At 43.7% G+C, this 27420-nt stretch overlaps 1 long non-coding RNA gene across 2 annotated transcripts; it reads left to right on the top strand.

Annotated features, from left to right (window-relative positions):
• The first annotated feature begins 1392 nt into the window (after window positions 1-1392).
• On the top strand, window positions 1393-20402 carry LOC132686581 (uncharacterized). Of its 2 annotated transcripts, none has more exons than XR_009613782.3 (3): window positions 1393-1680; window positions 7791-7880; window positions 19815-20402. It is a non-coding gene; the product is annotated as an uncharacterized LOC132686581 (long non-coding RNA). The 2 variants fall into 2 exon arrangements; XR_009613781.3 differs by having other exon boundaries at window positions 1393-1507; window positions 19815-20398.
• Window positions 20403-27420: the final 7018 nt, after the last annotated feature.

Raw genomic sequence — 27420 nt, 5'->3', positions numbered from 1 at the left:
AGCCAACATTCGAAAGTAAGACTAAACGAGGGCACGTCAAGCCAGGGAATGCCATTCCCGTGTCTGTAACTTGGTTCAAGACGCTTCAACATTACCGGGTGGATTCACAGGTGTGACGTAAGCATCAGACGACCCTCACCTGGGAGTAATGTCTTGTGTTAAGCGCCCACATCCATGGAAACCTGCGTGAGCATTACCAAATGAGGTTTGGGGACGCTGGGTGGCTCAGTGGGTTTAGCATCCGATTTCGGCTCAGGTCATGACCTCTCGGTTCCTGAGTTTGAGCCCCACATCGGTCTTGCTGCTGTCGGCATAGAACCTGCTTTAGATCCTTTGTCTTCCTATCGCTGTCCCTCGCCCAGTCAGTCTCTCTCTCTCTCTCTCTCTTAAAAATAAATAAACTTTTAAAAAAAGTTTAAAAACAAAACAAAAATGAGGTTTATAGCCATCAACTCCTGCCCTCAGGAAATGGCTGATCTAATAACAGATCGACAGGAAAGCACGATGGGACAAGAGAGGCCCTTGCAGCTAAACAAGAGAGCCTCGGTCAGACTCGTGTCAAAGCAGCGATGGCTCACGGGGGATGCAGGTGCCCGGTTCAGATGCCAGGTGAGGGAGGATTCCAGATCACACGGTGGACTGTGTCATTCCCGCGTGCATTTTCTCCCACACGCGCAGTGGAGGGAAGCGGAAGGAATATTCGAGTGTCCGTGAGCAACCACAAGGACACTTGGGTTTATGGTCTCATAAATAGGAGAAAGAAACAGGTCATAGTCTGTCTGGATCCTTCCCTAAGCAGAGGGGACCAGGAAGCACCCACCCTGGCTAAAGGCTGCCGCTCGGGGTGCAAATGGCTTTGCAGTGGCCCTTTTCTCTTGCCCTCACAGGTGGCGAAAGCAGTAGAGCGGGCTTCATGTCTACCCCGCCCCTGAACTCTGGTCCCGGAGCTGCCGGTGAGGCCCAGGACGGTGCTGAGAGCCGAACGTCCTGGGAACAGAGAGGCTACCCTTGTCCCAAAGTACTCAAAATGGAACTTGAGTTGTATGTGGATGGGTGGAAAAGAGTCACAGGCCGGTGGGGAAGGTGAAAATATCCCAGGCCACCTTGTCATCGTAACATCTCTGTGCTGGGTTTTCTCTCTAACAGGATGGTGAGCTCTTCAAAGACGTTCCTCTGTCTACCCATTCACCTGTCCCTTACTCCTGAAAGAGCCTCCGAAAATACCCTGTGATACTTTAGAGCAGTGTTTCTTAGAAAGTCATGGTCCTCCAACGACATCCTCTGACATCGGATACAAATACGGCATCCTGGGACTTGCCCGTAACTGTGAGATCACAATCCGTACAAGAAGGTCTGGAAGCTGAATGTTCTAGAAGCTTCACGGATGACACATTTGGACACACGTGCTTGTGAACCTGCTGAGCTAGTGCAGAGGGTCCGCCTGTCTCCATATGGTCAGAGTTAGGTGAAATGGACCCCATCCGAAGGTTCCTGAAAATTGTGAAAGGTTTGCTGTTTCCTTAGAACTTTTATTCAGCTTCAAAAAAGAATCACAGCTGCATAAAGTTAGATTCCAAAGACAGACTGCTTGAGTTTTAAATCTCAGCTCTGCCGCTTCCTCCCTGTAAGACCTTGGACAAGTTACTAGCCTCTATGTGCCTTGATCTCCCCATCTGTAACGTAGGTGTAACAATAATCTCTACCCCATAGAATTGTGAGGATTAAATGCATTTGTGCGTGTGAAGCACTTAGGATAGTGGCTGGTACATAGGAAGCAGTCATAAATGCAAGCAATTATTATCTGGTCCTATTGGGTTTGTTTTTTTGTTTTATTTAAAAAAATTTTTAGTGTTTATTTACTTTTGAGAGAGAGAGAGAGGAGAGAGAGCATGAGCAGGGGAGGGGCAGAGAGAGAGGGAGACACAGAATCCGAAGCAGGTTCCAGGCTCTGAGCTGTCAGGACAGAGCCTGACACGGGGCTCGAACTCACGGACTCTAAGATCATGACCTGAGCCGAAGTCGGCCGCTCAACCGACTGAGCCACCCGGGTGCCCCTGGTCCCGTTGAGTTTATAGAGGAAGAAATGCAAGTTCAGTGTGGGAAGGTATGCACGCCGTTCAGGGCTCCGTGAGAACTACAATCCAGGGCCCTGTATTCTCACTGTGGAACACTTTCTGCTTTTCTCCTTTCTTTTCCTTCCCTTTTCTGCAATTAAGAAACTTGATGCTCAGCCACTAAGAATGATCTGAACGTGCTTTTGAAGAGCAGGTCCATGGGGAAAACAAAAAAGTCTAAGTACCATTTGGAGAACTAAATATCATTTGAGTGCCGCTGGGACGTGTTCAGCCGGAGCCCAGGGAAGAAGCCACAGTCAGAGGCTATGAAGACAAAGGACTCCATGGGAGCATCGTACCCACTTCTTTTACAAACCATAGAACTGAGGTCCCCACAGGAGCAGTGACATGTCTGCAGTCCCAGGCTGTGATTTCAAACACACCCGACTCCTCCTCCAGTGCTCTGGCCCCTCTCGACCCCGACCGCGGGACGGATGTCTCGTGCGGGAAGGAGCTGCCCATCTGACTCCCTGCATTGGACACTTTCGCCGACACCAAGGTGCTCAGATCTGCTGGCCCAGCTTCCTGCGACCCCTCTGCCGACTGACAGTATCCATTGGCTCACAGTTCCATGCTTTTGTGAGCCAGGCATGGAATAAACCGAGTCAGAGGGATAGGACTTTGATGGGGAGGACTTTCTCAGATTCCTCTAAATCACATAGGGCAAAGCATTTAAGATGATGCGATCCTTGGCCTTTCTACGACTTCCTCCAAGCGTGGGGAGCACAGACAGGTACCTCCTTATCACTTGTAACAAGCGGCAGTGATCGTAGCTGTCTCCTGGCCACCCGTCCTGTATAGATCTCCGGCGACAGTCTGGGCTGCAACCTAAGGATTCCCATCAGGCACTTCTTCTCCTCAAATATAATTCTTTTCAGCCCATAACAGTCCGCCCTCCTCAGCACACTTCCTACTCACGCTCCCTCTCACCCCGGGTGCGACTCGGGGTCCACGTTTCTGGTTGGGATGCAGAGAAGAGAGGGTTGGCTTGAGCCGGCAGGAGAGCCAGGGCCTGGTGCCTGGAAACGACTCAGCATCTTGCCCTTGTTACTAATAATCCTCCCCAAATCACCGAATGGTTTCTAGGCATTAAAGTTATCGTTTGCCATAAACCCCTTGTCTGTTTTCTGGAGAGTTTAATATATTGCAGGAAGTTTCACCCATAAAAGGTGACGGCTGTGCTCCTGCGAGCGGGCTGGGCGTCTGTAACTTATGACCTTCATAAATGTGAGTGGGTCTCGCGAGCGGGCCCATCAGTCTTTGGAGTAATTCTGCTTCGTAGTAAAATATTTTACTGTGCGTGCTCCCGTCAGCATTTGCCTCCGTGGTGAGGAGATGTCCCATTCTCGCTGCCTCTTCCTCCTTCCTCTGGCTCCATTTTCCATGATCCCACTTCCAGACATCAATTTGAGACCCAGAGAATCATCTTGGCTTCTTCAGGGCCACAGCTCAGCTCAGTGCGAGGGGTTGCTGTCCTGGGAAAGCGGCTGCATCGATAGAACATTATTTATCACGCTGATGCTGGGCGTGTTTTTTTTTCCCTTACAGAACTGCAGGAAATCTACCAAGAAAAGGCATCACCCGAACCAGGGAGAGTCCTTCACTCTCAAACGAGACTGTGGGCATGAAGGTGCTTTGCAGGTTGCAGAGTCGTCTAGAAGTCTGTGAATTTCTCGTTGCCCTGATGGAATACAGGAGTTAGCATTCCACATCATAGTCCTAGACACCTAGATAGGCTTTACTGGATTCACTGCCTGCATCTAACGCTGGCTCAGAAAGGCACCAAACACCCTCCAGGCATCATGGAGCGGTGGGGAGGACGGTCCTCTCGGGGAATTCAAGTCTCCCCTTCATCCTGCAAATTACTCATCTTCTCTGTGCCTCAGTTTCCAAAGGTGTAAAATTTCTATAACATCTCCACTGTGATGTTGTTGAAAAGAGCAAACTAAATATTCCTATAAACAGCAAAAAACTCCAGAATGGCCAAGAGATAATGGTATTATGGTGAGAAACAATGGAGGGGTGTAGACTTAAAGGAAATGAAGCTGAGTGGGAAATGAGCCAGTTAATGAAAAGGATTTAAGAGAGAAAGAAGTCGCTAAATATAGTAAATGGAACACGTGGCTCCTGTGATCGGGTGCCATAGTACTGCAGGGGGGTGGGTACTGGGAACTGAGAGCCAGCGTGACCGGCTTGCTGGGGACGGCAGGGGTGGCCCATCTGCCCGGCAACATGCTGCTCCCAGATATTGTCCATAGCATGGCCTCCAGGCAATGCAATTCATTTTCAATTCAAAAAATAGTTATTGAATGCCCAGTACACCAGCACTTCTGTGGGTTTTTGAGTTATGTCAGTGAACAACACAAAGATCCCTACCCTTGAGGAGCTTATCATATGGAGGGGGACGTTATCTGTTCCCTGTGCCCACTGGATGAACAGTTATCAAACACAAAATGGAGCTAGAGGGACAGATGCAGTCCTTTGGTCCCCCTTGTCCCCCAAGCAGACACTCAGGGAGGTTTGTAAAAACTGCATCTGTGGGTCATTGAACGAGAGAGTTCATCAGACTCCAAGGGGCTCTGCAAGTTCATCCTTCCTCTTTCCCTCCCTCGTCTCTCTCAGTATGTGCATCATCTCTGGATTGTAGGTCACATTGTGTTCTAAAATAGACCAATAGGAGAAGCTCACTCCATTGGTGACTAGTATGGCTGTGTTTAGAGTTCATCTTCAACCTGCTTCTGAGACATGTTTCATGAGTTCCCAGGATCACTTAGAGCAGGGAGATAGAGTCGGGAGCGGAAAGGAGTGGGGGAAAACTTGAGAAATCTTGGGGTGCAGAAATGTTGGGGTGCAGAAATGTTGGGGTTTCCCTGGGAAAGATCACTGATAGATGGCATTTTAAAGACTGTCCTGCAGCCTCCTCATGATTCAGCAGCTGTCACTTACCTCTCTTTGAGAAGCCGTGTTGCTGAAAAGACAAACATATATTCTGTAATTCGCAATCTGTCTGAGCAATTACTTACATTGGTCAGCTATTGCTGTGTAACAACCACAGGATCTCAGGGACGTGCAGCAATAAGCATTTATGTTGCTCACCTCTCCTCAGGCTGTCCGGAGGTTGGCTGATACAGGCTGGGCTCAGTTGCTCTGGTCTTTAGAAACAGGTTTGACAGTGAATTTTAAATTCAGTTGCATTTGGGGATGGGCTGGAGTTGCTCTTTTTGGACTGTTTTAGAACATAATATGACCTGTGATACACACTGGGAGTGGGGTAGAAAAGGAGGAAGAAATGAAGGATGGAAAGAAGGGAGGATGATAGAAGGGAGGGAGGGAGGAAGGGAGGAAGGAAGGAAAGAAGGAAGGAAGGAAGGAAGGAAGGAAGGAAGGAAGGAAGGAAAATACAGACAGAAAGAGAGAAAGACAGAAAGAGAAGGAAGGAAGGAAGGAAAGAAGGAAGGGAGGGAGGGAGGGAGGAAAAGACAGACAGAAAGAGAGAAAGATAGAGAAGGAAGGAAGGAAGGAAGGAAGGAAGGAAGGAAGAAGGAAGGAAGGAAAAGACAGACAGAAAGAGAGAAAGGTAAGGAAGGAAAGAAGGAAGGAAGGAAGGAAAGAAGGAAGGAAGAAAGGAAGGAAGGAAAAAACAGAAAAAGAGAAAGAAAGAAAAATAGAGAAGGAAGGAAGGAAGGAAGGAAGGAAGGAAGGAAGGAAGGAAGAGAGAAAGGGAGGGAGAAAGGAAGTTAGTTACTTCTGAGAACAACTGAACCAATCTGTGTTTTAATGAGCTTTCCAGGTGATTCTGATGCTAAAGTTCAAGAACCATTGCTCTAATTTGCAGATTAGATCTCTCATCCTTCTTGGACCATCAGCTAGATAGGACAATGGCAGAGGCACAAGAGGGAGGGCAGAAATGTGCAACCTTTCTTAAGGCTTAGGTGAGGAATTGGCCACTGATAGAGTATATGTCCACATTCCATTGCCAAAGTGATACTTATGACCAAGGTCATGGATCCAGGGAAGGGTGAAGAATTGGGGTCAGGAATCCAGTCTACTAAAGAACTCAGCAAAAACAACATTGGTGTAGCACTTTATTGTCTATAATGTTCTTTCACCTCATAACAATACTCAGAGGTAGGAGGTGTCTCCATTTGACTCCTTCATCGGAAAGAAAGAAAGTCTTTAGATGTTGAGGTCAAAGTCACATAATTGATAAAACCTAGGTCTCTCATCTCCAAGTTTGAAGCTATTTCCACTGCATCAAACTTCTAGACCATCAGTTCATAAAAGCAGGCTCTGGATCTCTTTTGTGATCAAAAACCTTTCCAATGCACAGGGTGGTAAATACTTTACAGTCCTTATGGACCCAGGCAGGGTGAGTGCCAAAAACGTAAGGGGGCGCCTGGGTGGCGCAGTCGGTTAAGCGTCCGACTTCAGCCAGGTCACGATCTCGCGGTCCGTGAGTTCGAGCCCCGCGGTCCGTGAGTTCGAGCCCCGCGTCAGGCTCTGGGCTGATGGCTCGGAGCCTGGAGCCTGTTTCCGATTCTGTGTCTCCCTCTCTCTCTGCCCCTCCCCCGTTCATGCTCTGTCTCTCTCTGTCCCAAAAATAAATAAAAAACGTTGGGAAAAAATTAAAAAAAAAAAAAAACAAAAAAAAAAACGTAAGAATGCATTTTCACCCATACTAGACAGCTAGCTCTATTCATCAGGCTTCAAAGTCCAAGTCTCTTTTGCTTCTGGTGCTTGCCCATGGCTTGAGGTCCAAACTTCCATTAGCCTTCCCTTCCATACCCTATGTCCTCAAAATTTGTGCAAGCTAATTTTTCTATAGGAAAATTACTTTGACAAACCTCCAAGGGACTATGATCTTTCTGGAATGTCAGAAGACAGGGTGGAGTGGGCTGGCCAAGAGCACAGAAAGAAAACAGCCAACAAGCAGCGTTTTCTTGTACAGCTGAAGATTCATTCCGTGGAAGAAAGCAAGCTCACGAATAAAACATGGTGGAGAGGACGTGATGTTTCTTGGTGCCATTGCTATAGAATTCATAGCCTGTCAGATATGTTGTCAGCCAAAGTCAAAGGGATATTTTAGTGAGAGCCTTTGATGACTTAAAAAGTCTAATTAAGAAATGTTTTTGATCAGACAGATTTTTATTAGAAGCATTTCAACAGATTAAACCTGAAAAAAATGTCTTAGACAACTCTTATGAGAAGGTTGGCTCAACGAAAAAGATTCTTATGGTTTCTACCTTTATTTGTAAGGCAATCATCTTCGTCCCTCTCTCCTTTCCTGCCCAGCTCCCAGTTACCCCCCCTCCCCTGACTACCTGACAATTTAAGACACCTGAGGAGCAATAGGAGAAAAATATGACTGTGCCTTCAAGTGTGATCTATAGGGAGCCCTGGCTGCACACCTTAATTATTGCTAACAAAGTAACATTTTAATAGCTTTAGGTTGAAATTGATGAGCCCTCCTGTTCACTGGAAGTCTTGCAAAGACATGACATGACATCTTGTAGGAAAAAAAAAGGAAGGACACTGTGGTGTTAAAGAACTGTTTCTATGTGCAATGGTCAGTTAAAAAAAAGTGTATTGTCCTTGGTCAGCAACTTTTCCCAAAGAACTCAGAGTCCATTACAGCCCATATGCTCACCTAATTTATTTCCATCTTTCTATAAATAGGATGCAAATATTATTCTCTCCTTTTACAGAAGAATAAGCTGAAGAGAGGCACCATGGAGAGACAGCACACAGTCTTCTAGCAAGGGAAAGGTGAGCTGTTAAACAGGGGATTCTAAATTCCTTAAGGCCAGTGACTTCTCTACCTATTTCTATTATGGTGCTGGCTGTAAATGGTGGGTGTGGGTGACATACTAGATGGTTGAGGGGACTCCAAGAAAATAAGAGAAGGGAACTTAGCCTCTAGCCCCACGATAGATCTGCTAAAGTTTCAATGTTCAGTGAGAATGACCATCTTGGGCACTTAATAGCTCTTCAACCCATCATAAGCCTTTGAAGCACGCTCCTTTTTAATAATTCCAATTAATATACACAGTGGCTACGGTTCCTCAGACCACTCACCTAGTCCACGGCATCTATAACCTCCCCTGGCATCCATGGTGGTGTTTGATCTTGTCTTTGGTCCGTGGGAGGCATGCCATAGCCTCCCCAGAACCCAACCACAAGGCCTCTTCAGGTCTGCTGACTCTCTTTATGCTACTTCAAAGATTCTCTCAAGAAGCATCTAAGACAACATCAATTATTGTTCCAAACTACTATGGGATCACAGGAAAATTGATAAGGTGATTGCAGAGTCCTCTCTTCTTCCTTCTCCTCCTCTTCTTCTTCTTCTTCTTCTTCTTCTTCTTCTTCTTCTTCTTCTTCTTCTTCCTCTACTATGGCAGTTGGGCACTTGAAGAAAGCTTTTAAGGGGTGTGACTTCACATCCTGAGGAGAAAGAGTAGGGGTGAATGGGATGCAGAGATGCTTCCTAAGGACCTAGAGTAATGTCTAATTCTGTCCTCCTCTCTGGCTCCCCGCTGTCTTCCCAAGGACATTAGGTGTCCTCTATGAGGGCAAGTAGGTTCCATATGTCTTTTAAATCAATTGATAGACATAATTTTTATTCCCTATAGCTTTAAGGATCTTACTTTTATTCCTGAAAAGCCAGTTTCCCAGAATTCAACATCCTACATCTTCCCCCCGCCCCCCAAATAATGAATTTGAAAGGTATGTCTTCATTTGTTCAGGCTTCTATAACAAACTACTACAGTGTAGGCAGCTTATAAACAACAAACATTTATTTCTCACTCTTCTGGAAGCTAGGAATTCTAAGACCAACGTGCTGGCGAATCGGTGTCTGGTGAGAGCTTACTTCCTTGTTCACAGACCGTGTCCTTGTATGGCAGGAGGGGTGAAGGAGCTCTCCAGGGTCTCTTTTATAAGGGACTAATCCCACTCATGAGGTCTCCGCCCTCAAAATCTAGTCACCTCCTGAAGGCCCCACTACTTTCATCACATTGGGAGTTAGGATTTCAACCTAGAAATTTTGAGGACTCTCGGTCCATAACACAGTATCTATTTAAGAGAACCAAAGCCTAACTTGAACTTTTCTCCCTTTTTCCTTGCCCTTTTGCATCCTGGGTGGGGAGTAAAGAATACTTCACTGCTGTCTGAGTCGGGGAGGGAGGAAGGTGGGAGGATTACATACCAAGGAAGGTGGTAGGGCGGTACATCAAACTATTCTCCCACATCATTGCAAATTTGTTCCCGTCACTAAAGGAAAGGCAGGACAAATCCAGAGAGAGGAGAAATAGGGGTGCTCTCTTTCTCAAGAATTAACCACCCTGTAAGAGGGGGAAAAAATGGGTGTGATGAGAAAGGAGAGCAGCAGGAGGGAAAGAAGAGAAAGTAAAGAGCTATTAAAACATGCTGGGTCTTTTAGCAGGTATTGTTTTGTCATATAGGCATACAGTCATAAACATAATTCAATAATAAATAGCTTCCTGGTGAATAATATTGAGCTGAGGCTTATTTAGGGAGCCCCAATACACCTCAGTCAAATTCATATCATATCACATTACACGTCACACTCAGTATGTATAAATAACAGTGTGTAAATGCTGAAAGCATTATGTGATAGCAGATGGGGGGAGGTCCTGGAATTGGTTGCAAGGAGTGAGGGTGGGGGGCAGAGAGATTAAAGAAATGTAGCCCAGCCTATTAACATAAGGGCAGTAGAGAACGTAGGCATACCTAACGTCTTTTGCAGAAATAGATCTGAAACTGTTAGATGCTTGGCAGAGCAAAGTGATGAAGTCTCGAAGACAAATAACCTTGAAAGTGTGCTAGGTATTTTGGATGCGGTTAAGGATGATAACTTTTGGCCAGGACTGGAGATGACCCTTCTCGGATCCTTAGTCTGGGCTATGACACTGGAGTGGCTCTGTATGTAAGATTTCTTCATCTTCTGCAGAGAAAAAAATATATTCAAAAAATGTTTATTTTTGAGAGAGAGAGTGAGCATGAGCAGGGGAGGAGCAGAGAGAGGGAGACAAAAGATCCCAGGTGGGCTCTTTGCTGACAGCAGAGAGACTGATGCAGGGCTCGAACTCAGGAACTGTGAGATCATGACCTGAGCTGAAGTTGGACTCTTAACCAACTGAGCCACCCAGGCACCCCGAGAAAAAATTACTCTTAAAGCATCTCTGGAACTTCCAAGGAAGAAATCTATGGGTATCAAGATTCAAACCACTCTAAAGAATCAATGCATCATACAGGACAGGAGCTTCTAATATGCACATGTAAAATAAATGAGTGTAGTTTTATTTTCTTTTTTAATTTTAGAACTCTTTTTTTTTTTTTTTTTTTTAATTTTTGGGACAGAGAGAGACAGAGCATGAACGGGGGAGGGGCAGAGAGGGAGATACAGAATTGGAAACAGGCTCCAGGCTCCGAGCCATCAGCCCAGAGCCTGACGCGGGGCTCGAACTCGCGGACCGCGAGATCGTGACCTGGCTGAAGTCGGACGCTTAACCGACTGCGCCACCCAGGCGCCCCTTAGAACTCTTTTTTATCCAGCTACACATACTAAAAAGTACACGAATCATACATATGAAGACCAGTAAATAATCACAATGAACAATTGGATTATTTAAAGACAATTACCCACATCAAAACAACAGAACATTTCCAGGATCTCAAAGTCAATCATCTTGCCCCTTCTGAATCGCTATCTCCTACTCTTCTCCCAAAGGTTAATCCTGTTCTGACTCCTAACGCTATAGACTAGTTTTTACTGTTCCAGGACGTTATATTAATAAACTCTTATGACATATAGCATTTTGTATTTCTTTCAACATTATGCTGCCTGCCGTTTGTGCATTCTCTTTGCTGTAGAGTATTCCAGTATAGTAATAGACAATAATTTATCCATGCATTCTGCTATTCATGGACATTTAGGGGTTGCTCTAATTTTTAGCTGTCACAAAGAATACTGCTGTCAACATTCTTGTACATATCTTTTTATGCACATACATACATTTGGGGGAAGAGTATACACCTAGCATTGGGGTATACACATGCAGAACTTGAATAGACTCAACCAAACTGTTCTCTAAGCGCTTGTACCAATTTATACTCCCAATAAAAATGTGTAAAAGTTCTGACAGCCCCACATCTTCTGTGGTAGGTTCAGTTTTGAAAAAATTTTGCACAAACTTGTCATACATTTTCATTCAATAATACGTTGTTTTATTTTTGTTATATTAAATATAACTTATTGTCAAATTGGTTTCCATACAACACCCAGTGCTCATCCCCACAGGTGCCCTCCTCAATGCCCATCACCCACTTTCCCCTCTCCCCCAACCCCCATCCACCCTCAGTTTGTTCTCAGTATTTAAGAGTCTCTTATGGTTTGCCTCCTTCCACCTCTGTAACTTTTCCCCCCTCCCCCTCCCCCCTGGTCTTCTGTTAAGTTTCTCAGGATCCACATAAGAGTGAAAACATATGGTATCTGTCTTTCTCTGCCTGACTTACTTCACTTAGCATAACACTCTCCAGTTCCAACCACGTTGCTACAAATGGCCAGATTTCATTCTTTCTCATTGCCAAGTAGTATTCCATTGTATATATAAACCACAACTTCTTTATCCATTCGTCAGTTGATGGACATTTAGGCTCTTCCCATAATTTGGCTTTTGTTGAAAGTGCTACTATAAACATTGGGGTACAAGTGCCCCTATGCATCAGCACTCCTGTATCCCTGGGGTAAATTCCTAACAGTGCTACTGCTGGGTCATAGGGTAGGTCTATTTTTAATTTTTTGAGGAAGCTCCACACTGTTTTCCAGAATGGCTGCACCAGTTTGCATTCCCACCAACAGGGCAAGAGGGTTCCCGTTTCTTCACCTCCTCGCCAGCATCTACAGTCTTCTGATTTGTTCATTTTAGCCAGATGAGTGTAGTTTTAAAAGGAACCAATCTTACTTACAATTAAAAACTGTAGATTTTGTTGTAGCCTGGGTTCCCCAGAAAGCAGAGCATCAGTCAAAAGCCTAAGTGCTACCACTTTATTAAAAGTGCAGTCCCCCAGAAGCAAAAGGGAGGGAAGATGGGGCAGGACAGGGCAGGAGGAGGCAATTCGAGGGGTGTCCAAGCTCTTGGTGTCAGGGGCAACTGACCAACTGACTGCTGGGTCTCCCGGAACCATCTCCTGAGGCACCACGTGAGTAGTTGCTTCTTAGGATACTCCCTCTCGGTGGAGGAAGGGAGAAGAGTCCACCTGCTGGCTCCCTTCTCCCGTTAGACACAGGGCCATCTCATTGGGGAGTGAACCTGGTGCTTCTTGGTGGCTTATGTTTCAGCAACAACAAAGAAGTCCCGAGGCAGGAGGTGAAAGGAAGCAGCACAGAGGGCTCTGGGCATGAACAAACCTGCTTCAACTTGTAAGGCATGAAACCAGGGCGGCCATTGCCACAGCCAAGAGTACCAGGGATCGGGGAGGCTGAAAGGATCTCATGGGCGCTTAAAAGTAATTGTTTGTCTCAGTCTGTTCAGGCTTCTGTAAAAAAAAAAAAAAATACCATATACCAGGAGGCCGAAACAGTCAATATTTATTTCTCACAGTTTTGGGGGCTGAAAGTCCAAGACCAAGGTGCTGGCAGATTCAGTGTCTACGACAAGCCTGCTTCCCGGTATATAGATGGCTGTCTTCTCACTGTGACCTCAGCGGCAGAAGGGGCAAGAGAGGTGTCTGAGGCCTCTTTTATGAGGACATCGATCCACCCTCATGACCTCACGACCTCCCCAAGGCCTCACCCCCTAGTACCGTCACCTTGGGAATTAAGCTTCAACCTGTGACCTTTGAGGCACAAACATTCAGCCCGTAACACTGTGACTGTCTCTTAAGATTGAGCTTTACATTTTTCTCAGGTAAGAGAAAGGGCTTGTCAGGAGTGTGGGTACTCATCAAAAACAGGAAGTATTACCCAGGAATTCTTAATAGTAACTAAAGAAGTGTGTGGATCAAATGTGCGTCACTCTCTGGATGGGTGGGCGTAAGGGGGTCTCGAGGAGACCCATTTGGACAGTGATCTTGTTGAGCAGTAAATGATATCCTGATAATCCACAATAACAGCTGATATTTATAGAGAGTCAGCATTGTTTTAAGAGTTCTGCTTTGTAATGAGCTTTATTGTTAATTGTTTTTAATGTTTGTTTATTTTTGAGAGGCAGAGGGACACAGAACGTGAGCAGGGGAGGGGCAGAGAGAGAAGGAGACACAGAGTCCGGAGCAGGCTCCAGGCTCTGAGCTGTCAGCACAGACCCCGACCAGGGGCTTGGACTCAACGAACCGTAAGATCATGACCGGAGCCGAAGTCCGAGGCTTACCTGACTGAGCCACCCAGGCGTCCCTGAGAGTTCTGCTTTGAATCCTTGCATTAATACTACTATATGTCAACAGAGACACAGAAACCAAATATCTTGTCCAAAGGCACACAGCAGCTAAGTGATAGAGTTCAGATTTGAATTCACGTGCTCTGACCCCAGAGCCCGTGCGTTTATCCATTATAGAAAGTTTTGACACTCGGCTAGAAGAGAAAATTGCAATTATTTCTCTTTTCCAAAGTTCATGTCTGCTTCTGAGAAGTCCTGAGGTTTTCTTGAAATGTAATTAAGATTATGCATGTTTCACAAATAATGCTTAAACACCATAACCTCCGGAAAACCATGCCAGTGCACAAGTTGCGATAAGGGAAAATACAACCCAACTTAAACCTGGTAACAAAAGCAGTGCTGGGGATTAACCATATGGCCCACAGCACCACTCCAGAAAGCATCCCAGTGATTAAAGGGCATCTCGGGTGAGTGAGGAAACAGTTTCTTTCTCCCTAGGCCTGAGTGGTTTCACACAGTGAAAGCATAGCAGTGGTGGGGTTGGACTGAGGATGTTTCCAGAGGCTGAACAAAGTGCAGAAAGCCACACTCTGAGCCGGGGAAAATCTCAATTCCCAGCCCAGAGAACTTCCAACAGCAGATCTTGTTGTCTGCCTCGAATGTGTTTTTTTCATGCTCCACAGATGTCCTTTCTCATAAATTCAGAAGTATCTGCACGTCCCAAGGTGAGCTGGTATCTCCTTTTTATTGCCGGCAGTTTGCAGCAAGGATCTGACATTAAAAAAATATGGCGCTCCCTTTTGAGAGTGTGACCCTCTTTCTCAACTCTTTCCGCATCTTCTTCCAGTTCCCTCTGCTCTTTTCACCTTTGTGCTTCTGGTCAGCACGCATGGGGGCTCTAGAGACCCTTCCAGATACTTTGACTTCTTGCTCGATTGCAAAAGGATGAATTTCCTCTACAGATTGCCCCATAGGGACACTGCATAGGTCTAAGACTGAAAGAGCCTCTAGAGAACTTATTTTAGCTGTTTGCCAACTAACCCCTTTTGCCTGCTTCCTGGGAGAAACAACGCACATCGTCTCTACAGGAGGAAGCAGGAGAGACATCCATCTCAAAGGAAGTAGCTCAAAGGAAATTTATGATGCTGATCGGAAATTTAAGCCCCTTAACACAACTGCTGGGTTGTGAACAAGGGAGCAAATTTTTATCACCTCATGCCTGTGGCTTCCCTCAGCCCCTTCCTGAGGGACAATGGCCATGGATCCAGTGGCCTCTCCGCCTCTCCCTGCTTAATGGCACTTGCTGTGGAGAATTTTGATAGATCACCAGTTCCGCTAACTTGAGCAGACTCGTGTGCTTTTAGATATATTCTTGTGGATATGCATAAAGGTACCATGTGGCTTGCAGGGGGTTTAGTTCTATACCTGCCCTCCATTTTCCCATTCTTCTTTCCAAGGGAACCCCTATATCTTTGGGTCTAGCAATGTCCCAGGTAAAAAAGACATTTTTAGTACACTATACCAGCAAAGAGTGGTCAGTTGACTGTATTCTGGCGATAGAGATGTCAACGGAATAGTTCAGAGGAACTTCTGAGAAAGCACCATACAACTGAGGGGGAGCCTGGAGCTCCTTTCTGCCCTTCTGTCTTTCTTCTTTTAGGTCTGAAACTTGAACATGAAGGCTGGAGCTTCAGCCACCAAATTGAACTATGAGGCAATGTCGAGGGAGGGATTTTGAGCCAAATGTAGCAAAGAAGACAGAGGAAGGATTTTAGTTTCCTGATAACTGAAGACCTGTCGTATGAGCCCTGAACTTCCTGCCTCTAAATTTACTTTATCCAAAACAGAAATAGGTTCTATCTTATTTTAGCTAGGGTTGTTTTGTTGGTCTATTCTGCATAGCAATACCCAACCCTAACGATTCACTACCTCTGTGATGAGAATGTGTCAATAATGCTTTCTCCTAACTGGTGGATTCAAGTTTCTGCTGCTGTATTTGTTAATGTTCCTTAGGTGAAAAGTAACAATGACCACAAGAGCTAGCTTATGCAGGAAAGGGGAATCTCTTATGTCTCACAGAACCCAGGGCCATGGAGCCTCTGGAAAAAGCTGACTCCAAGTACCAGACAGCCATCTGGAATTGCTCTCTGTCCCTTGTCCCTGTTCTCTTCCATGGATCTGCTTCTTCCTTCTGTGTTTCTGCAGGCCACTCCTCTCTGCTTCCTTGTACCCACTCCCTACTCCTGATTTTATGGCCCCCAAAGTGAGACAGATTCTCGCAGGTCCCGGTTTCCTGGGGGTAGAATTGTCATTAGCCCAGAAGAAAAGAGGTTCCTTGAAAGTTAAAGAAACACTCCCAAAGCATTCACTACTCCTACACCAAATGGAAACCCGGTATAAATAAAAAAACAACCTGATATGGAAAATAACAGCAATAAAACCCCCCCAACATGTTAATGCCTGATTCTTCAGGCTAGAAAAGTTTTTGTCCAAACATTTAAGAAAAAAAAAATAGCACCACTCTTGCACAAACACATCCAGGAAACAGAATGAGGGAACATTTCCCAATCTTTTTGGATACGAGCATAACCTAATTCTCAAGTTTGACAGTGACTCTTCAAGGAAGAAAAATCAATGGCCCAATATAGTTCTCATAAATATAGATTCAAAATTCATTTGGAAAATATTAACAAATAGAATACAGTGAAATATAAAAGGGGGGGGGTTAACAGCGCCAAGTGGGATTGTTTCAGACATGGAAAGGCAGTTTAACATTACAAAATTAATTAGTGCAATGGACAACAGTAATAGAAAAAGGGAGAAAATGCTATCATATCAGGGGAGAAAACGTTATCTTGATAGATGCAGAGAAATCATTTGGCAAAATTCAATACTCATTCATGAAAAACTCACAGCAAAAAAAAGAACAGAATGGAACTTCTTTAATGTGATAATCTACAAAAATCCCTGTAGCAAATATCATGCCAATAATAACAATATTGAAAACTTAACCCCTGAGTTGGGAAATGAGGCAAAAATTCTGGCTCGCCTCGCTTTTATTCAACATTCTGATGGAGGCAGTAGCCATAGTAATAAGTCCAGGAAAAGAAATAAAAAGCATCCATATGAAAAGAAAGAAATAAAACTCTCATTTTTCATAGATGGCATGATCATTCATCTAGAAAATCCAAAATAGTCAACAAGTTATTAGACGTATAAACGAATTCAGCCAAGTTGCAAATATAAGGCCAACATAAAAGAATTAGTCATATGCTGGCAACAAAAGATATGAAAGAACAAATTATAAAATATAACATCAAAATGTATCAAATGTTTATAAATAAATCTAGGGAAAGGTATACAAGACCACTCCACTGAAAAAGACAAACTATTCCTAGAGAAATGAATTAAATGGATGAGTTTACCCCATTCAGAGATCGGAGAATGCAGTGTGTCAATTTTCCCAAATTAATCTATAGATTTAATGAAGTTGTGCTCAAAATCCCAGCAGCCTTTTTTTTTAAATGAAATTTGAAAAGCTGAACATATGCAGTCCCAAAGACCAGAGAATTCTACTCCAGAGTATATACCAACAGAAATCAGTACATTCGTTCATCGAATGTCAGAGAATAGAATGTTCACAGCAGTTACCTTTACTACTCCAGCCTGGACACTACCTGGATGTCCGTTGATAATAGAACGAGAAATATATTGTTTGTTCACACAAAGGAATGTTAATTAGCAATGGAAGGAAATAATTCATAGATACATATAAAATATTGATGAATCTCACAAATCTCACATAAAGAGCAAGAAAGGCTAGACCAAAAAAGGAGGAAGATACATAGCTTTAGGCCAGTTATATAAAGTATAACGGAAACATCACTTCTACTGTCAGAAGCCAGGAGAGTGGTCACACTCGCGGTGAGGTGGTAACTGGAAGGAAACAGGGGAAGGTTTTCTGGGGGTGTTAGGAATGTCCTGTTTGTCTCTCTGAGTGCCACGTTTGTGGTATATTTAGTTTATAAAAATTCACTAGTTCTGTCTCATGTACACTTCTCTATTTTTATTGTCCTACTTCAGAGAAGATTTAAAAAACGATAAAATAAAAGCTAAACAAATACATACCTTTCATATGCTAACTACTGCTCCTCAACTAGACTCTGTTTCTCCTTCTTTATTAACTTTTACTTTTTTTCATATTAAGCTTTAATTGTTTAAGCCACCATAAGTCATTTTTTAAAAAATCATGAACAAATAAAAGTGTAAGAATATATTTTATTATTTGCAAAAAATATTTGCTACTGACATTCTACTTATTGCATTTAATTCAGTTTACCAAAAAAACACAAAAAACAAAAAAAACAGGTGTGGTGTTTTAACGGGTGTGGTCTCTCTGTATAAAGTGCCATGAAAATTGAGAAGTTGGTAAGGTTGTTTCCACTGGCTGTCCCTGTTCACCCCCACATCTCTGCCCTCAGCAGACTTTTGATCCTAAGGTCAGGGTGCCATGGCATTGACTCAGCCTTCCCTCTTCCCCAACCCCTCAGCCCGGACACACACATTTGTCCTTATCCGTTCTCTCAGAGCCCTGCTCTGGGCTAGAACTAACCTAACCAACTTTTTAAAAAATGTTTATTTATTTATTTTTGAGAGAGAGAGAGAGAAGCACAAGTGGGAGAGGGGCAGAGAGAGAGGGAGACACAGAATCTGAAACAGTCTCCAGGCTCTGAGCTGTCAGTGCAGGGCCCAACTCCGGGCTTGAACTCACGAGTTGTGAGCTCGTGACCTGAGCCAAGGTCGGACACTGAACCGACGGAGTCACCCAGGCACCCTGCCTAACCAACTCATTAGAGCGTGAGAGCCAAGAACTGATAATGACTGGGTGTTTTATTTGTCTCAGAAGACAATTTTACTTTAATTTTGAACTTTTCCATCTAAAACTAGAAAAACGACAGATGGGAGAATGGTGAGCCCTTGGCTGGCCACTGGGGGATAGATTTTGGGAAGGCAGTTAGTCATGCCTACCATTCTTCAAAGCACAAGACCCAGGCAGCTAACTGCACATAAGCTCGTCCTGACCATTTTGTGACTTCTCTGGGGGTTTTCTTCAGTGAAAAGAAAGGGAGGGAGAGGAAAGGAAAGGAAAGGAAAGGAAAGGAAAGGAAAGGAAAGGGAAGAAAAGGGACGGGAAGAGAAAAGGAAAGGAAAGAAGAAAAGAAGAGAAAGGAAAAGAAAAGAAGAGAAAAGAAAAGAAAGGAAAAGAAAAGCTGTCCTATCCCTTTTCTCTTAATGACAATTGTAACTTCTAAGTCACACTCTACTTGCTTCTTCCTTCAAAGTCCCCTCTTGAAATTACCCTGATTTAATAAACTGGGAGATTCTGTTGGGTTTGAGCATTGAACTTTTGCTCAGAAATTGAAAGAAGGACCTGCGTTTCATCAAGTTCTCCGCCAGAATCCAAATGGCAGCGGGACATATTCTGGGCAGTTCCCGTTTGATGTTTCTGAATAATCAACAAAGCAGACAAACCAGGGTTTATTAGCACTTTGTTCTTCTCAGAGGCACAGTGCCGAAGAAATGTCTTTTTTTTCCCCCTTTGGAAAAAATTTTACTAGTAACCATAGCAATAATAATTCCATCTCCGAGTGAAAATTATTATTGTTATCTTGGTTGGCAGCCCCAGTTTCTTTCCTGTCACAAGTAGACAGAAGGCAGACACCGTCTTGAAGTCTATAAAAGGCTCACCTAAGCAGGATGAAGAGCAGCTGTTTTCTCTCGCAGCCGAGAACAGAACCAGAGAAGAATGGCTTAGCCCTAGAATGGGGGGCTTCCGCAGGATGGGAGAAAGTGGTTCCTGGCAGTAGGCTGGATAGGTTGTCATGGGAGTTTGCAGAATCATCTTCCTTAGAAGCCTTTAAAAAGAGCTTAGATGATCTGTACCTAGAGCGGCAGATATATGCCCTTTTAATATCCCCTTGGAGGCCCGGCTGTGCCTTTACTGCCCTTCTGATAGCCGGCCCGCTTCACCACCGTCCGCAGCACCCGACCCAGGACGTGGGCTCTGTGAATGGGAACGAACGAGCGGGGTCAGGAGTTCGCATAGAATGACTTAGCAATGATCAAATGCGGTCTACTGGTTTGTGGCTGGTCAAATATCGGCCCCGTGGTTATTTTCCTACAATCGTCTCATAAAACGAGATTTGGCCAGATGCGCACCATTTGGCCAAGGGAGGCTCTTTGAAGAATGACCGAGTCCAGCTCCCTTCTTCTGGATTGTTAACTTTGTCTGCTTGATTCTACACAGGCTTTTGAATAAGAAGGAAATGTTCTCCGGAGTGGGAGTGCGTGCTGTGTTTCAGAAATTACTCAAACATACGTGGAGAAAACAGTTTACAGAACGAACGTGAGCCAGAGTGAAATCCAGACGTCCCTTCTGCCAGCCCCACCAATTCTCTCCCATCGAAGGAATGTGCTAACCTTTCGAAAAGTGCTTTCGTTTAAAAAAGTAATGGTCAGAACCCTGCTCAGTCCTTCAGTAACCATATTTTACCTCACAGTTGACATTTATATGCCAGCGACTCATTCGTTACAAATTCTAATTGCGAGCAACAATCCAAAAAAGACAATGCAAAAGGCAAAAAGAGAAAAGGCTCAGAAACCCTTTGAGATCCCATCTAATTAAAAATGCAAATTAAGAAAGAAACCTCAAGTCATAAGTCCTGTTCCATCTTTTCAAAGGCACCAATTACCAGTGAGTCATTGTGAAAGGGACTGCCTTTAATTTTAAGTCAAATTTCTCAACAATATCCCATTGGCAGGAAATTAAAGCGACTGCCAGCTTAGTGGTACAATTAACACTTTGACCTTTGTTATCCAAACTTTATTCATTCTTGTTCTGTTTCTCTAAGCAATCACTAATGCAGACAATTTTCCACCGCATTTTTCTGAGGTCCTGAGAACATTTTGTTTTCTAGTGATAAGCAGTCTCATCTCTGAACTAACGCACCCCTTTTCATGAAACCATATTGGGGGACATTCCAGAAAAGAACAAACTCCTTGATAGAATCTCTTTTCTAATAATGCTTCCGAAAGCAAGGTAGGAGAGTACGTTACTGCAGAACAAAGGTCCTCAGACAGGAGATACCGATCACCAAAGGACTCTTGCTAGACCTGAATCTGGCCATATGCTAATATGGATACATGTCATACGTCAGGGTCTTCATTGTTTTGTCTCCAGATACTAATTCCTAATGTATGCATTATACTTTGTATTATCCTAAGAAGTAACACTAGCTACGGAATACATTTTTTTTTTAAGTCTAGGAACTGGAAGAGAAATACAAGAGATTATACAAGCCAATCTCTCCAGTCTAGGGCTCACCTGATATGAATTGAGTACCTATATCAGTCAGGAGAGAGAAACTACACAAGAGCTTGAACAAGGAAAATATACTATTAACTGTAACAGGGGATTGGCTGGTAAGAAGCAAAGAGTTCTCTAAGGAATATAGGATAGCAGATAGCAACCGCCATTCCCCTAGGCTGTCGTAGAGTGCTCTGGAAAGATGCCCTTCTCTCCTCCTCTCGAGCTGGGATCCAGAGAGGGTACTGGATAATGACGAATTCGCTGAGGTGTCAGGCAGGTGGCCTTTGCTAGAACCTCTCCTTCAGGTGCACGCAGAAGTTGTCGACAGGGAGGTCACGCAGCTCAGCACTTGCTGAGAAATCCCACAAAGGATAAGGCAGGGAAGCCTCTGATGGGAGGTGCCCTTGCCAGAGGGCTCTTTCATGAAGATGCTTGAGTGGGGGTGCTGGGGTGAGCTGCTGACCACTAGGGGGGTGCTGTGAAGCTGGGTGCTGGAGAAGCCATTTGCTGCGTAAGGTGGCTCGGAAAGATCTTTTCATGCTGCGGGGGTCAGGCCCTGAGGAAGTTGCATTTGCTGCAAGGTACTGCCATGAAAGCACAAAGAACTAGGAAGGAAAACTCCGTCCTCTACCGGTGTCCTTCTAGCGTCCTCTGTGGACAAAAGCTTTACTGTGAGCCAGCTGACAAAGGGGAAATATTTAAAGGGCCCATCTCCATTTTCACAGAGCAGACAATGAAACTTGGATTTGGGGCGAAAGACAATACAATGGTGTACTATTGCCTATTGTGAGACAGTTATGTTACAGATATCCTCTAATGTATTCCCTGCAATATTTCTAATGGATGAATATCGTCACGCACAATTTACGGAGGCCCACAGAGTTTAAGGAAGGTCACAAGATTGGGACACCTGGGTGGCTCAGTGGGTTGAGTGTCCGACTTTGGCTCAGGTCATAATCTCACAATTTGTGAGTTCGAGCCCCACGTTGGGCTCAATGCTCTCAGTATGGAGCCTGCTTCAGATCCTCTGCCCCCTCTCTCTCTCCCCCTCCCCCGCTTGTTCTCTCTCTCTCTCTCAAAAATAAATAAAACATTAAAAAAAAAAAAAAGAAAGGTCACAAGGTGGGGGCACCTGGGTGGCTCAGTTGGTTAAGCATCTGACTTCAGCTCTTACGGTTTGTGGGTTTGAGACTCATATCTGGCTCTGTACTGACAGTGTGGACCCTGTATGGGATTCTCTCTCTCCCTCTTCTTCTGCTCCCCCCCAACTTGTGCTTTTTCTGTCTCTCAAAAACAAATAAATAAACTTAAAAAAAATAAAGATGATAGGGTCAGTAAACAGGGGCTGGGGGGTGGGGATTCAAATCCAAATTTGGCCAACACCAAAGCCTACTGTCTTTCTATACTAGGTTTTCTCCAAAGAGGCCCATAATTCTAGGAAGACTGGTATCCTAGGGGACCAGTCTCAGGGCAGGGGTGAGGATGAGGACTACAGATGGGGGACAGGGATTCTGACAGGCTGGGGGCTATAGCACAAGTGGAGTTGGATTGCTATGACCTGGGGAAATCTGAAAGGCAGAGTCTCTAGCCAAGCTAAGAACCTAATTAAACTGAAGTCCATAGGGGTTAGGCAAAACTACCAAGGTGAATTTTAAGACAATGGGACGAAATTGGAGGCAGGGACACATCAAAACAGTTGCAAGTACAGGGCAACCATTCCTTGAGATGAACACCATCAACACCGGTTCCAGGGTGTCTGGCCATGCCCGCAGGTAGGGAGAGGGTGCCTGAGGGTGCCTTCTGGTTCAGACAGGTTAGTTAACAAGACAATGGCTAAGCTAGGGCTAGAGCCTATCTCCTTGACTCCCATTTCTGGGCTCTTTACACTTGTCATCGGCGTCCATGAATGCTAGATCTGCAGCAATGGACCCAGTGAATGGAAGAGCTAACCCATGAGCCTTTTGCCTGTTGGATTGATCAGAGGACATAAAATGGAAAACGGGGAACAAGTTTAGTTCAGGTAAAGCATTTAGTCTTCTTACAGCTGTGCCTATTGTCTTCCTTTGTCCCCCACGAATCTTCACGAATAGGCATGAGATTAGCATTCAGCAACACTGTTCACGGAGTTTCACATCATCATTGATGTTAGCTGAGGCCTTTCTAATCAGGGATACTCAGCCTTTATTGAACATCGGAATCATCTGGACAACTGTTAAAAAACAGTACTGACGCCCGAAGCTGTTTCATGCCAATAGTGAGAGTCTCTGGAAGTGGGCTCATTCATCAGGATATCTGCAAGATCCACACATGATTCTAATTCACATCCAGGGTTGAGATGCACTGGCATATCCTGACTACAGCAGAATGGCTTTGGAAGAGACAACAAGTAATTTAAACCCCTCTTCCTGCGGGATTTACTCTCCTACGGGATTCTGAGAACAACTCTTTTTCCAGAGCAATCTCTCACTGGGTTGTACTGCATGGTGTCATCCCAGCAAAGATGTTGAACTCAAAGCAGGAGGATTAGCTATATGCAAAAATATGCTGAAGGGATGTACAGGCTTCTAAACTATAACGCATGCCGAGAACCAACACGACACGGAAGACTGGCATCCCTTTGTTGGAAAGGGAAACAGGTTATAGTTCTGAGGTTGACGTTGGCCTTAAGTAAATGAGCTGTGCTCCCAACAACTACCTCAGGGTAAGATTTAACTAGGAAATCCTAATCTTCAGTGACATATGTGGTGGAGAAAGCAATGAAACATCCTTCTGCTTGGTGATGGGTGAAGCCCTAAAGACTCAATCTGGTCTTGATGAACATCCAAGAATCTGGATGCGCGCACCCCGCTGAGGCAGGGGTTTCTGCCAACGATGCTGGTAAGGAAGTCTGTGGTTTCTCGCAGCGTCAGATTTGTTCAGTTTGGGTATAAACAAATACCATAATTTCCATCCTGGGGTATAAACAAGCAGGCTTCTCTCCTTTACCCAGGTGCCATTACTGTCCTTGAAACTAGTTGTGTATCTAATTAAAAACAAAACTTCATTTAACTTTCCATGTTTCTCTAGGTCATGTAATTCCACGTGATTTGAAGTAGTTTTCTTTAGCTTTTTGAAACAAAAAATAAAACTCAGGTTTCAAATAAGATAAAATTATTTTTAAAAATTGTTAGTAAAATTTTCAGTGATGTGCATAAGAGAGAATAATAAACTCTATCATACACACCATCCAGCTTTAACCATTATGAACTTGTGGCAAATCTTATTTTACATATACACTTGCCCACTATCGTATCCTGTATTCTTTTGAAGCAAATCCCAGGCTTCATAGTATTTCATCCACAAATATTTGGGTATATAACTCTTAAAACAAAATACATACGTATTTTAAAGATAACAATATGTTATCTTTATCTTAAAGTTATCTTGTTATCCTAAAGTTAACAACGTTAACATATTGTTAATTAACATAACATGTTAATGTTAATTACTTCATCCCATCTAATATCCAGTGTCCCAGCTTTCAAATTTTAATCAGTTTTATGACAATCGCATCACTTTCTTACATATTGTTTAAATCAAGATCCAAATAAGTTGTATACATCGCAATTAGTGGAAATGCTTCTTAAATTTCTTTTAATCTGTACATTCTCTTGATCTGTTCCCCCCGCCAACCCAGTAATTTATTTGTTGAAGAATTGAGTGGTTTGTCCTGTAGGGCTTCGCATAGACTACATTTTGCCAATTGCACCTCCATGGTATACTTTAACATGTTCACCCGTCCTCTATGCCTCCCATGATTATGTTGTTGGATATCTAGGTCTAATTTATTTTTTTGCAAGACTAATTCAGAGGTGATATTGTGTTCTAACATCAGGCAGCACAGAATGTCTTGTTCTCACTGGTTTTGGTAGTATTTGCAGTCATTGCTTATCAATGCCTAGATCCATTAGTCACTAAGGATTAGAAAACGGTAAATTCTGTTTCTATCACTCTTCTGTCATTTGTTTTAAGCTGGGTTACATCTATATGAGAAATTTCCCTTTATCTATTAGTTGGATATCCAGTGGTACAGTTCATATAGGAAAGGAAGGACAAAGTATTAATTTTATTCCCGTCATTCCTTTTCCTTTTATTTACTACTTTTCAAAACAGTGAGTGGTTCACAAAATCTCTCCAGTGGTCAAGTTTTCTCTAAAACAGCTCTATGGAAACACAATTACTATACAATAAACTTCACTATTTAAAGTGGCAATTTTATAAGTGTTGAAATTAATACACACTTGTGAAAACACTACTGTAGTCAGTGTAATAAACACATCCATCATCCCCCAAATTTCCTTGTGCTCCTTAGTAATCCCTTACTCCCACCTCTGACTCCCCAGACAACCACTGATCTGCTTTCTGTCATTAAAAGTTAGCTAGCATTTTCTAGAACTTTATAGATACGTACAGTATCTTCTCATACAGTATGTTAATCATATATATGATGTATGTTCATAGTCATACAGTATGTTCTTTCTCTTTTTGTAGGGGGAGGTGAGGGGAAGGGGGCCTGTCTTCTTTCACTCAGCATAATTATTTTGAGATTCATCTATATGACCCCATGTGTCTATGGTTCATTACTTTCTATTTCTGTGTAGTATTCCATTCTATGGATCTGTGGCCTTATACTTTTCTTCAAAGGAAAAAAAATGTTAGCTATTATTTCTTTAAATATTTTTTCTGTTCCCTGCTCTTTCAGAGACCCCAAATGCCTATTTATTAGGCTGTTTGAAGATGTTCCACATCTCTTTTCTTCTTCTTCCTCTCTTTTTCTTTTTAATCTTTTTTTTCTCTCAGTGTTTTAATTTTGGTAGTTTCTATTGCTGTCTTCAAGTTCATTGTTCTTTTATTCTGCATTGTCTAATCTACCATGAAACCCATCTAGGGTATTTTACATCTCACATTCTAGGTTTTACTTAATGTGCTTAAATTTTTCTCAAGGTTTTTAGACATATGCAATTTGGTTACAATTGCATTCCTTTTACAATTACATTTTTAATGTCCTTGCCCACTAATTCTATTTGTGTCATTATGGGTCGACTTCAACTGGTTGATTTTTCTCCACATTGTGGGTAGTATTTTCCTGCTTCTTTGCATGCCTGGTAATTTTTCATTGCATATCAGACATGAATCTTACCTTGTTGGATATTGGATATTTTTGTATTCCTATAACTATCCTTGAGCATTGATTTGGGATTCTGTTTCATTTGTTTAGACACAGTTTGCTCCTTTCAGCTTTTGCATTTAAGCTGTTTTCCTTCATCTGTAATTTGATTACTCAGTACAACAGCCTAGGGTTTTTTGTGTGAGGTTAATTTTCCCCACTACTGAGGCAAACCCCTTTGAGCGCTCTGCCCAATGCCCTGTAAATTATGAGGTTTCTCACCCTGGCTTGTGGGAACAGACATAATTCCCAGCCCTGCGTGAGTACCAGGGATCATTCCCTCTAATCCTTTTGAGGACTTCTTTCTCCAAACTTGAGCAGCTTACCACACGCAATTGCTGATTAGTGCAGGGTAAGGACTCAAGGGGATGTTCAGCTTGAGTATTTGATATTCAGCAGGCATAAAACATGTTGGGGTAGAAGTCATAAATCAAGAGTTCCATATCGGATATGTAATGCTAAAGGTGTGTGATAGACCTTCAGGTGGAGATACTGGATGAAAACGGAGGTGTGAGTTTGGTGCTCAGAGGAGTTATCCGGGCTGAGGAGGTACATTTGAGAACCAAGATCATTAAAAAAATGTTATTTCGAGGGGCACCTGAGTGGCTCAGTGGGTTAAGTGTCCAACTTCGGCTCAGGTCATGATCTCACAGCTCATGATTTCAAGCCCCGCGTCAGGCTCTGGGCTGACAGCTCAGAGCCCGGAGCCTGCTTCAGATTCTGTGTCTCCCTCTGTCTGTGCCCCACCCCCCCAATCACACTCTGTCTCTCTCTCTTTCAAAAATAAATAAACATTAAAAAAATTTTTTTTTAATGTTATTTTGGGGCACCTGGGTGGCTCAATCAGTTAAGAGTCCAACTTCGGCTCAGGTCATGATCTCGCAGTTTGGGAGGTTGAGCTTTGCATCGGGTTCTGTGCTGACAGCTTGGAGCCTGGAACCTGCTTCAGATTCAGTGTCTCCCTCTCTCTCTGCCCCTCCCACACTCATGCTCTCTCTCTCTCTCTCTCTCAAAATAAATAAATAAATATTAAAAATTTTTTAAAAAGTTATTTCAACCATGGAAAAGTGTGAGATTACCTTGGAAGAGACTGGAGCTTAGCACAGAGCCCTGTGGAAGTCCTCGCATTTTCTGAGTGAAGTAGGAAGTCACAAAATAGGGACTGAGAAAGACCAATCGGTGAGGCAGGCAGGAACCCAAGAGAGGAAGGTGTCATGAATGTCACCAGAGAAGGAGAATGATGCTGACTGTGTCAAATGCTTCTGGGAGTTTGTGTAAGATGAGGACCAAGGGAGAGTCCATTGCATTTGGTAACAGGGACATCACTGATGGTCTTGA

The sequence above is a fragment of the Panthera onca genome, chromosome F1 (assembly GCF_046562875.1).
Source record: "Panthera onca isolate mPanOnc1 chromosome F1, mPanOnc1 haplotype 2, whole genome shotgun sequence".
In the NCBI taxonomy this organism is placed as follows: Eukaryota; Metazoa; Chordata; class Mammalia; order Carnivora; family Felidae; genus Panthera; species Panthera onca.
Note: the sequence above shows the minus strand (reverse complement) of the source record. Positions and strands in the feature narration are given on the sequence as shown.